Raw genomic sequence first — 9,824 nt, 5'->3', positions numbered from 1 at the left:
CCAAGGGAAAAGACTTTGTCTATTTATCCTATTCATGCCTCTCATAATTTTGTAAACCTCTATAAGGTCACCCCTCAGCCTCCGATGCTCCAGGGAAAACAGCCCCGTTCAGCCTCTCCCCATAGCTCAAATCCTCCAACCCTGGCAACATCCTTGTGAATCTTTTCTGAACCCTTTCAAGTTTCACAACATCTTTCCAATAGGAAGGAGACCAGAATTGCAACAAGATTCCCCATGGGAGACTGATTAGCAAGGTGAGATCTCATGGAATACAGGGAAAACTAGCCATTTGGATACAGAACTGGCTCAAAGGTAGAAGACAGAGGGTGGTGGTAAAGGGTTGTTTTTCAGTCTGGAGGCCTGTGACCAGTGGAGTGTCACAAGGATCGGTGCTGGGTCCTCTACTTTTTGTCATTTACGTAAGTGATTTGGATGCGAGCATAAGAGGTACAGTTAGTAAGTTTGCAGATGACACCAAAATTGCTGTACAGGACATTGGTTAGGCCACTGTTGGAATATTGGTGTGTGTATGGAATGGTGGAGGCTGGTACAATTACAACTTTTAAAAGACATCTGGATAGGTACATGAATAGGATGGGTTTAGAGGGATATGGTCCAAGTGCTGACAAAATGATATGGTCCAAAATGATATCAAAGATGTACATTTAATTCTTATGCTATCTGTGGAGGTGCATGGGATTGTAGAAGACCGCTGCATTCCATTCTCAACACTTGATGCTAAATACTGTCCTTTAAGATATATAATCCCTTAGCTAAGTGGTTGGCTAATTATATTACCTTGTTTAAAAGAATTGCCACATGTTAAAGAATATTTTTCATCATCAATTATTGCTGGAAAGACCACATATAAAATCCCGAAGGTTTAACTGATTGGTTTTCTTTCCAACATCCTTCCCTAAATACAATACTCTCAGGCATGTAGATGCAAAAGTACCAATGGACATTGTCCAAGAGTAATTTTTGGTCATGAGGGTTGCCAGGTTATTCAAACAGGTGATGCATCATATGTGGCTCAATCCTGTATTTGCTGAGGGTGTTCAGACCTTTCTTGACCAGCAAAGATCACTATATAATGAAGAGGAACAGATGCCCTCTCTCAACACTCAAGATACTTGAATAATGCAGTCCGCTTGATTGGCATCACATCCACAAACATCCACTCCCTCTGCCACTAATGCTCAGTAGCAGCAGTGTCTACTATCCTACAAAATGCACTGCAGAAATTCACCAAGGTGTCTAAGGTAGCATCTTCCAAACCAACTATCACTATCACCCAAAAGTATAAGGGCAGCAGATACGGGAACACAATCACCTGCTCCTTCCCCTCCAAGCTACTCATTATTCAGAGTTGGAAATGAATCACTGTTCTTTCACTGTCGCTGTGGCAAAATATCAAAATCCTGGAATCCCCCTCTAAATAGGATTGTGGGTCTGCCTACACCATTTACAGTAATGGTTCGAGAATGCAGCTCACCATCACCTTCTGAAGGACAACAGGGATGGCTGATAACTATTGGCCGAGCCAGCCATGCCAGCATCCCATGAATGAATAAAAGAGATTCTCTCTTGCATGGAATACTAAAATTCATTCTCATGTTCCCCGTGGGCAAGATTGCTAACTAACCATACAAGACCTTAAGCTCTGGACTTCTAACCTTCTGTGTTTTTATTATCTCATACACTGAATCATACTTTAAATTGATGTTATAAAGCTACAACTGTGTGCCAACTTACCTAAATTCACTGCCAGTAAACAGCAACTTAAATAAAAGCAAAATACAGTGGCTGATGGAGATCTAAATTGAAAAGTAGCTCCTGTGGTGAGCCAACATGTACCAAACAGGAGAACGGTTTTCATCTTTGTTCTCTCAGATTTATGCCTGGAATTTCTTGGTAGGACAAGATCATTGACTAAAAGGTCCTGAAGCAGGCGAATTCCATCAGCATACAATCATTGCTAAGTCAACAGCATCTGTGCCGGTTCAGCCACATTCAATGAAAGGACATCGGCCCTTTATCTCTGCATGGTGAATTAGCCACTTGGTTGTGATCTCTTGGGCATCCATACCTCTGCTACAGGGACACCTGTAAGTGTGATATGAAAACAGCAGATCTTGACACTGACAAATGGGGACAGCGCTGATGGCCTAGACCTCTAGAGGCTGACTAACTGGAATGGCATTGGGAAAGGCAAGCGACTAAAGTTTGGGGCAGCTGTGCCAAGGTGCAGTTGAGAAAGACCACCACCTAAGGTCTTACTGCGGAAGTCAAATGGGAGTCCATTCAGATCCTCCTGGTGCCTCAAATATACATTAATATAGTGTTGTATAAGTAAGAAATGCCTTGGATTTGCTTGTTCCCCAAATGCAAAGACTGTAGAGAATTGAGCTGCTCTCGTGATTATGTATGTATATAAAGATGTTTTATGAATAAAGTATATTTTTGAAGTTAGAAAAATAATTGGGAGAGGTGAGCAGAAAACTTCAACTGGTCAAGAAAAGGGCCCAACAAAAACAAAGATGAATCATGCGCACTGCCTTCCTCTGCAGTGAATGTGTCAGAGCCGGCCATGCCAGACTGGGTCACAGACTTGACCTCTGTGATACAAACCATCATCTTTCAAGATGGAAGTAGCCTGGTTGTTGCTGAAGTGTAGTCAAGGTCATTTTATAATTATACTGCTTGACAGTCTATCCCCAGAAATGGCGGCAGATGCTATCTGACCTGTTGAGTATTTCCAGCATTTTCAGTTTTAATTTCAAATTTCCTCACCTAGAGTATACATCAAAACTTAAATAAATTTACTTTTATTGGTGCCATATAAGTAGGAAATTTATTCACGTACCTGCATGTATTCTGTCTGAGATGTTTAAACAAATTATGCCACAATTGTTTTAGAGACAACATTGCTTAGTTTTTGAAAGGATGTTGTATTTTGCAAATTAGCGGGCAAGTGCAACATCCTTTTAAAATACATTTCACGGTATAAAATGGTGTTGCATTTTCACACCTTCTTTCCTGATCTTTATCATTAGTCATCATACAATGTCCTGTCATTACATTACAAATGTGTGAGCATACATTAATATTTTATGCAGTTGAAGGCGAGAATAGACTTGTGAGTCACTAATTTCAAAGGCGTGTTTCATTATGTCTGGAAGGCTCCCCAACAAGATGTATGGTGTTTACAGAACCCCCTAGAGTGAAACTGATGCATGATTCATGACAAGTCAGGCTAATTTACTAAAGATGAGCACAGGGACTCCGCTTTCTAACCATTTATCATACCAAGGTTCTCTGGGAAACACTTGGCATTCGCAGACAATTAAGTGTTCCCTCAAATAATCAAAAACACTTCCCATTAATTTTGAGTTTCAGTGCTAAAGAAATAAAGAAAATAGTCACAGGAAGATTAAGAAAGAAGACTAAAGACTTGGTAAAGAGATAGATTTGGGAGAATGTTTAACGCGGCATATGGTAGAGTTCTTAAAATGGTGAAGGTTATAGAGGGTGGGGTTGAGGAGGCTTGGAAGGAACCACTTGGAAGGCACAGTGGTTAGTACTGTGGACTCACAGTGCCAGAGACCTGGGTTCAATTCTTGCCTCAGGCAACTCTCTGTGTGGAGTTTGTACATTCTCTGTGTGGGGGTGCTCTGGTTTCCTCCCATAGTCCAAAAATGTGCAGGTTAGGTGAATTGGCTATGCTAAATTGCCCATAGTGTTGGTGAAGGGGTAAATATAGGGGGGTGGGTTGTCCTTCAGCAGGTTGGTGTGGACTTGTTGGCTGAAGGGCCTGTTTCCACACGGTAAGAAATCTAATTTGAAGTTGTTAAGTTTGGAGAGGGTAAGCACATTTTACATTACACAGAATAGACCATAAGACATAAGAGCAGAAATTAGGCCATTGAGCTTGCTCTGCCATTCAATCATGTCTGATAAGTTTCTCAACCACTTTCTCCCTGTCACTCTTTATACTCAAGAGCCTAACTATCTCAGCCTTAAATATACTCTATGACCTGGCCTCCACAGTCTTCTGTGGCAATGAATTCCATAGATTCACTACTTTCTGGCTGAAGAAGTTTCTCCTTATCTCTGTTCTAAAAGGTCTTCCCTTTACTTTGGTCTGTGCCCTTGGGTCCTAGTCTCTCCTACCAATGGAAACATCTTCTCAACAACCACTCTGTCCAGGCCATTCAGTATTCTGTATGTTTCAATTAGATCCTCTCCCCATCCTTCTAAATTCCTGATTGGGAGATGCTGGTGTTGGACTGGGGTGTACAAAGTTAAAAATCACACAACACCAGGTTATAGTCCAACAGGTTTAATTGGAAGCACACTAGCTTTCGGAGCGATGCTCCTTCATCAGGTGATTGTGGAGGGCTCGATCGTAACACAGAATTTATAGCAAAAATTTGCAGTGTGATGTAACTGAAATTATACATTCTTCAATGTATAATTTCAGTTACATCACACTGCAAATTTTTGCTATAAATTCTGTGTTACAATCGTGCCCTCCACAATCACCTGATGAAAGAGCGTCGCTCCGAAAGCTAGTGTGCTTCCAATTAAACCTGTTGGACTATAACCTGGTGTTGTGTGATTTTTAACCTTCTAAATTCCATTGAATATAAACCCAGAATCCTCAAACATTCCTCAGATGTTAAGCTTTTCATTCCTGGGACCATTCTTCTGAACATGCTCAAAGGCCAGTCCATCCTGAGATATGGGGCCCAAAACTACAGAATATTCCAAATGTGGTCTGACCCGAGCCTTATAGAGTCTCATAAGTACATCCCTGCTTTTATATTCAAGTCCTCTCAAAATTAATGGCATCATTGCATTTGCCTTCCTAACTACTGACTCAGAGACCAAAAGTGTGGCTCTGGAAAAGCACAGCAGGTCAGGCAGCGTCCAAGGAGCGGGAGAATCGATGTTTTGGGTATATGCTCTTCATCAGGAATGTGATTTTGGCCTTATGCCCGAAATGTCGATTCTCCTGCTTCTCAGATGTTGCCTGACTTGCTGTGCTTCTCCAGCGCCATACTTTTCGACTCTGATCTCCAGCATTTGCAGTCCTCACTTTCTCGTAACTACTGACTTAAACTGCGAGTTTACCTTGAGAGAATCCTGGACTAGAACTCCCAAGTCTCTTTGCACTTCAGACTTCTGAATTTTTTCCCCATTTAGAAAATAGTCCATGCCTCTATTCTTCCGATCATAGTGCATGACCTCATACTTTGCCACATAGAGCATAAAGCTGAAAATGTGTTGCTGGAAAAGCGCAGCAGGTCAGGCAGCATCCAAGGAGCAGGAGAATCGACGTTTCGGGCATGAGCCTTACTTCAGGAAGAAGAAGGGCACATGCCTGAAACGTCGATTCTCCTGCTCCTTGGATGCTGCCTGACCTGCTGCGCTTTTCCAGCAACACATTTTCAGCTCTGATCTCCAGCATCTGCAGTCCTCACTTTTTCCACATATAGCATAAAGACAGCCCCTTTGATCCAACCAACCTCCATCTTGGATTCTATGTTCCAGTCAGACCACTATTGACTGCTGTTATTTATTGCTGAAAAGAGTCAGAGGACTGAACCTTATGTCACAGAGTCATAGAGATGTACAGCATGGAAACAGATCTTTCAATCCAACCCGTCTATACCGACCAGGTATCCCAATCCAATCTAGTCCCACCTGCCAGCACCTGGCCCATATCCCTCCAAACCCTTCCTATTCATATACCCATCCAAATGCCTTTTAAATGTTGCAATTGTACCAGCCTCCATCACTTCCTCTGGCAGCTCATTCCATACACGTACCACCCTTTGTGTGAAAAAGTTGTCCCTTAGGTCTCTTTTATATCTTTCCCCTCTCACCCTAAACCTATGCCCTCTAGTTCTGGACTCCCCCAACCCAGGGAAAAGACTTTGTCTATTTATCCTATCCATGCCTCTCATAATTTTGTAAACCACTAAAAGGTCATCCCTCAGCCTCCAACGCTCCAGTGAAAACAGACCCAGCCTGTTCAGCCTTTCCCTATAGCTCAAATCCTCCAACCCTGGCAACATCCTTGTGAATCTTTTCTGAACCCTTGCACGTTTTACAACATCTTTTCGATAGGAAGGAGGCCAGAATTGCATGCAATTCATCCAGTGTTTCTGTCTGCTAAACCGAGTGTGTATTCTTGTGCAGTCAATCCAAACTTATCTCATTAACTATGTAACACACTCCTCTGGCAGTCTACTACTAGCCTGATTCATTGAAGCTGGAAGTACTCACCACTGCTGGGGTATGCCTAGGATCTCTGGTGCCAGTGTCATCTTTAAAAGGCCAATGTGCACTCAGTCAAGCATTGTCAGTCCAGAGGCACCCTGCAGAGTTAATGACATTTACTCTGGACATGGCAGACAAGAGAAATTAGGTGAAAGCGAGGACTGCAGATGCTGGAGATCAGAGTCGAGAGTGTGGTGCTGGAGAAGCATAGTAGGTCCGGCAGCATCTGAGGAGCAGGAGAATCGACATTTCGGGCAAAAGCCTTTCATCAGGAATGAGGTTTGTGAGCTGAGGGGATGTTGAGATAAATGGGAGGGGGGGTGGGGCTGAAGGGAAGGTAGCTGGAAGGGAAGGTAGCTGAGAGTGCGGTAGGTAGACGAATGTGGGGATAATGGTGATAGGTCGGAGAGGAGGGTAAAGCAGATGGTAAGAAAGATGGACAGGTTGTTCAACAAGAGAAATTGATGCATTGCTCTACAGACAGCGACTTGGGAGGCTCTGGTGGATGTGGTTAGTGCAGAGGGGAATGTCCTCTGACCCCAGGACCACCAAAGGAGGCTCCAACACCAGTCCCTGCCAGTCAGGTTAGTGCAGTCTTAACTATCTGGAGAATTGCCCAGCATTGTAGGAAGAAAGACCATGACCTTCTCCACTCTGCCAGGGTAACTGCCACCATCTTCTCTCTGGTACCTCACATTCACTCTATCTCTTTTACTGTACCCACCTCACATCACAGCTGCCACTTTCACTATTGAATGCAACATCTTCCATCATTCGAACTCACCACCCAATCCCCCTGTTATCCTGCCTGGGCTGTGTGCTGCCTACTCACTCACTCAGGACATCTCACCACAGTACCCGCACTTACAACAGCACTAACAGCCGCGTTCATTGATACAGAGAAACATGGAAAATAGATGCAGGAATAGGCCTTTCGGCCCTTCGACCATGCAACACCATTCAATATGATCATGGCTGATCATGCAATTTTGTATGCAGCTCTCGCTTTCTCTCCATACCTCTTGATCCTTTTAGCAAGGGCCACATCCAGCTCCCTCTTTATCTAACAAACTGGCCCCAACAGTTTTCCATTCTGGAGAATTCCACAGCTTTACAACTCTGCAAGTGAAGAGATTCTTCCTTATCGCAGTCCTGAATGGCTTACCCCTTATTCTTAGACTATGACACTTAGTTCTGGACTTCCCCAACCTCAGGAACATTGTTCCTGCATCTAGGCTGTCCAGTCCCATCAGGATTTTATATGTCTCATTCAGACCCTCCTTTTTTTCTCACTCCAGGTGTAAACAGTGCAGAAAGAGCCAAGCCAGCCAGTGGCATGTTTGATATTCAGCACCTCTCTCCCCATGAGGAAAGGATCCTGACTCTGACTGTTCCAAGCAGCTAAATGACCATGCCTAAGTCCCTGCACTAATACTGGAGACTTTCCTTGACTTACTGTAGTGGGATCTCTGATTGACAGGTGTCTCTCTGAGGATCTCCCCCACCCCCACCCCCACCCCCACACTAACATTTCAGATTTGGCTGTTTGCAGTAAATATAGTGTGTTTGCTGTGTAAACTGCTAGCATATGGTGTAGGTGTAGGATTGAGCCAGAAATATGCCATACAGCCAGCTGTCCCCCTCCTTTTACTGATGACTGCTGACCAGCAATGACAAACTGCCTGGCTTTGAGCTTGTGCTGAACAGCAAGGGAACGCAGCAGTACTGTCGGCCTTTCAACTGCGGCTGAGGGGACAATGTGCTGAAAAGCAAGGCATGGACACTACGATTATCTAGGTGAGTGAGAGCTGAGAGAGTGAGTGTACAGTCCTGAGATTCAACCTGGTGCAGTCCATGAGCTGACCCAGTCCTTGCACACAAAGTCTCCTTGCAGCAGTATTCCAATGATAGTTAAATAAAAACTACTGTGGATGCTGGAAATCCGAAACAATTGCTGGAAAGGCTCAGCAGGTCTGGCAGCATCTGTGGAGAGAGATCAGAGTTAACGTTTTGGCTTCTGAGGAAGGGTCACTCGACCCGAAATGTTAACCCTGATCTCTCTCCACAGATGCTGCCAGATCTGCTGAGCCTTTCCAGCAATATCTGTTATTGTCTCCAATGATAGTTGGGAGCATGCTTCAGAGTGCAGATGCATTCTATAAGTGGACCAGAGATGTGGTGCCATGATGGTACAGAGTCCAACAGGTGTTGGGTGCTAGTGTCTGTGGATATAGGGTGCCTGCAGCCTGTGCACTGGAGGTATCTTGAAATATTGGTGCTGGGCATTCAAGGTGATAATCTGGAGGAGTAAGTGGTGAACTGGAACCACCAGGTACCCACTCTGACTGTCACATTGAACATTCCTGTAGCCCAGTTTCGATCCAACTGGTGGTAGGATAGTTAATGAAAAGAGATAATAAACTCAGTTAATAGGTATCTCGCCTCTCCCTAATGAATATCTGGCTTTGACATCTGGAACTCTGTTGGAAAATACAACTGGTTGCTCCCAACATCAATAGTAGGCCTCGCTCAACGTCTCACGTGATAATCGCGGATTTCTTGCCATAGCCCACATTGTTGAGTACCCATAAAATGATTCCTGGATGGCTGAAAAGAGAAGTGTTGCTGAAGATTCCCACTCATCAGGACACATGCAGGATTGCCAAATTCGAACAAATACCACAACTTAGACTGCAAAAGAAAAAGATGTTGATTGGCTGGCAAGTCAATTAGCACAAAATTAAACAATTGGCTAATTGAATCAGACAGCATATCCCTTAATCGCAATAGGCAAAATACAGATTATACCCAACCAATGCTGACAAAATCCCCAAACAAAATGTCTGCTTATGGATGTGAGTGAGTCAATATCAATCAATTTAAGATTATCAGTCAGGTCATTTACTCTTGCTGGAAGTGCCATAGACAGGGACATATACATTGCAAGCAAAATTGTAGTGCTTCAGTGGCTCAGTGATTAGTGCTGTTGCTCGGGACCTGGGTTCAATTCCAGGTGACTATCTGTTTGGAATTGGTGTGTTTGGCTCTATATTGCAGTGGGTTTCCTCCTGTAGTCTATGAATTTGTGGGCTAGGTGCATTAACCATGGGAAATGCAGTGATAGAGGAGTAGGTCTGGGTGGGATGCTTTTTGGAGGGTTGGTGTGAACTCGATGGGCTGAATGGCCTTCTTCTGTGCTGGAGGGGGCATTCTATGAAAAGAGGTATGTTTGAGTCTTGTGCCACTTTTAAGTTATCTGGAAGCCTATAATTCTCCATTGCTTTCTACCTGAGGCCAGTCACAGTCGACCTGACAATTATTCAGCTCCCCAGGGAATTTTCCAGATGATTCAGAGACAGATGACTGTGGTCAGATACCTTGCATCATGACGTCAGCAAAAACTTGGCTTGCACATGGGAATAGAATTACCTGAAATAAGAGTTTCTGAATTTAAAGTGATGACTGTGTTAACTCATCAAACATGACCGAACCACAAACTACAGTTCAATCTTTAAGAACTGCAGCTTGATATTTTT

This window comes from Chiloscyllium plagiosum, chromosome 15, assembly GCF_004010195.1.
Source record: "Chiloscyllium plagiosum isolate BGI_BamShark_2017 chromosome 15, ASM401019v2, whole genome shotgun sequence".
Taxonomy (NCBI): domain Eukaryota; kingdom Metazoa; phylum Chordata; class Chondrichthyes; order Orectolobiformes; family Hemiscylliidae; genus Chiloscyllium; species Chiloscyllium plagiosum.
Note: the sequence above shows the minus strand (reverse complement) of the source record.